This window comes from Cyanistes caeruleus, chromosome 5 (genome assembly GCF_971803275.1).
Source record: "Cyanistes caeruleus chromosome 5, bCyaCae1.hap1.1, whole genome shotgun sequence".
NCBI classification, from domain to species: Eukaryota; Metazoa; Chordata; class Aves; order Passeriformes; family Paridae; genus Cyanistes; species Cyanistes caeruleus.
This window is the reverse complement of record NC_141705.1, coordinates 16,976,255-16,979,405: the sequence shown is the minus strand read 5'-3', so window position 1 is coordinate 16,979,405 and position 3,151 is coordinate 16,976,255.

The window sequence follows — 3,151 nt, the reverse complement described above, 5'->3', positions numbered from 1 at the left end:
GCATCATTCTCCATGTCACACACTGACTAGGGAGATTTATTACTTAAATGTTTTGACAGCCATAGTTCCCACTGATTGGTACTAACAGTTTAATAAATAATACTTGATTTTTAAATGCTCAAATGTTAATTAGTTGGAGGGTGTTCTTTCCATCACCAGCACGGTGTCTTACCCTGACTAGATGCCTCAAGTTATCTTAGGGAAGGCAGGAAGGTGATTACTGTGACTTTCTGCAAATGGGAAGAAGAAGTGTCATCTGGGAAGACTGTGGAAATGGCAGGAACAGTCAGGCCTGGAGTCAGGTGGGTGGGAAAGGGGAAGGAAGTAGTGTCTGGAGTGCCTGGAACAGGAGAGAAAGTGTGAATGCCAATGACTGGTCTGTGGTTTGTGATAATGAATGATGAGCACTGTTTTGATCACTTGGGACTTAAATCTTTTGCTTCTCACATTCAAGCTGCTTTTGAAAGTTTCTCATTATGTTTGTTGTTAGCCTTTCCTTTTATTTTTTTTTTAAATTTAGAGCAATAAGTAAGACTTTTTCTGCAGAGGAGTATGTGCTGTGCCACACGATCTTGCTGTGGATATTCTGTGTAGGTCTATGTGTCTTCTGTGGTCAGTTTTATTTACTGTTGACATTGTCTCATGTTCTTACCTTTCCTCTGCAAAATAAGCATAAAACTACATAGAAATGGGTGACCTGTTAGGGAAGGAGAACTGTTAGGGAAGGAGGTCCCCTGAAAAACAAAACAAAATACAAAAAGAACCCCAAAATAAAAACAACAACAACAACAAAAACAACCAGGAAAAAAAATAAGAAAGAGAAAACAGGCAAACCTCAGACTCTTTAAACTTGCTATTTCAAAACAGCAAGTGACTTCTAAAGCACAGGTCAGAAGGCACTCCTCATATTGCTGTTACCATAGCAGAAACACATAAATGTGATTAAATAAATAAAGCTAATCAGAAGCAAAAGAAAAAAACCCAACAAATTTGCAGTAAAACCAGCTCAAGTTAACCTAGTCTCAGAGGACTTTGAAAGAAAACATACTTCTAAAGATGTTCTGTGAGAGATTTTAGGCACAGCTGCAGGAAAAAAAAGGTATCCTTTTCCTCTCTCTGGAAGCATTAAATCTGTTCTGGAAATTAAACAAAGTCTACAAAGTTTCATAGAAACAACAGATTGAAGCTGAGATGGTTAAAAACTATGAGAAAGAAGAAAAATGTCCTGAATAAAGGCTACTGGATAATTTTAAGGAACTTTAATGTCAGAATAAGGAACCCAGACACATTAATCCTATCTTTACTTGTCTCTTGTGATATGGAAAGTATCCTAAAAGGAATTTTAAAAAAAGTAAAAGTAGCATCAGACAAAACCAGATAACAATTCCCTTGGTGTAAGTCTACAAATCCATAAAATAAGTAAGTTTATATCACTCTTTGGCTGTCAGACTGTTTCAGAGGAGCTAGTTTAACATTTTCTGAATTATAAAGGCCATTAAAATGTTTTATCTCTGTATCTGGATGTGTAACCTTCTCCTTTAAGGCGGGTCTTCTGATCCCTCTGCAAATGTTAATGAATACCTAAAGCAGGAACAAAAAAAACAAGTCTCAATTTCCTGTATCTAGTATAGGGCAGTGAGCACTGAGGCTCAATGTGTAGAACTAGAAGAGTTGGAATGAATCTGGAATGAAGGATGGAGTTGTAAAGACCAGAAAACACTCTTAAGATCAGCATTCTGAAATAAAGTTTGGGTCTGGGAGGCTGTTTTAAATCCTGTTCCCATGGCTGAGCAAAATTCCTGCAGCATGGGTGTCATGCTCCGGAGCTGAAGCATATTTGCTGGGACTGTGGACAGCCAGAAGCCTTGCTGTTCAGTGAGATGACTGTTTTATCTCAGCTTGACAAATGACATGCAGCTCTGACAGAGTACTTCTTCTTTGCTGGCCATCACCCCTACGGACACTGGCCAGAACAGCAGCAGCAGGAACATACCCTCCAACTCTGATTTAATCACATGGAGCCCAGGAGACCAGTGAATAGAGCCGTTAACTCTCTGTTTAGTTTGCTTTTCCCATCTGTGTTTTATTAAACTGAGAGCAAGATTTATTCATTTTTTTTTAACATCAAGATCTGTTGGTGTCCAAGATGATGGTTGATGTTAAGGTATACACACAAAGTTTAACCTGGCTGAGGGCCAAAGAGGCCTATGATTTCCAGCCTAGACAATTTATTTACAGAAGGACACTAAATCCCTCTACTTTAAAATATTTTAGAAAGGATGAGCATGACTTCCCACTCTCCCAGGAACACAATACATGGAGAACACAGTGAAAGACCGGGCTCTCCAGGCATGAAGGCAAACACTTCAGTTTGGCTGTACTCCTGACAGGCCCTACGTAGTCACAACCACCAATGATTTTCTGATTTCTACTCCAGGAATCTTAAATAGATTTGAGGTACCAGCTCTGTCTATAGATACTTCTAAAAACCAAGAATCCTGAATGGCTCAGCTGGTGAACTGCACTTCATGGGAAATGATGTTATGTGCCAGGCTCTCCACTGTAAGGTGGGACAGCTGAAGCACAGACACTTGCATGTCTAATGAGCTACTGCAGGAATAACACTCGCTTCCAAAGGAGAAGAAAGGAACCAAAAGATGGGATTTTAAATTGCTTTGAAAAGATACACTTTTTGTCAAGTAATAGGGTTAACTCGAGACAGAAGTATCAAGTGTGTGTTTGTCAGAACTGTAAAGGGGTTTTTAAAACATTGAAGCTTCAAGCAGCAAAAGATAAAGCTCCAGAAATAGAACTTTAATACAAGACTTGACAGTTTTCTAAAACTTCTGGGCATTTTCTTCTTAACAGCAAGCTCCTTTATGTAACATACCACTCTCTCTCTCTCATCTCTTACTCATCACCTTAGTCACCACATCTTAGTCATCCTCTCCTCAAAACGATCATGGTGACAATCCACTTACTCTAATGCCTTGCTCTCATCTCTGCAAGTACACTGTGGATTATCGGGGCTGCCAGACGTGTCATTTCCAAAACCTCTGCATGCTCCTTATTCCAAACAAATGCCTTCCTAACATCATATGAGTGTTATATTGTGGCACCTACACAGAGCAGCATCCTCATATAAAAATGA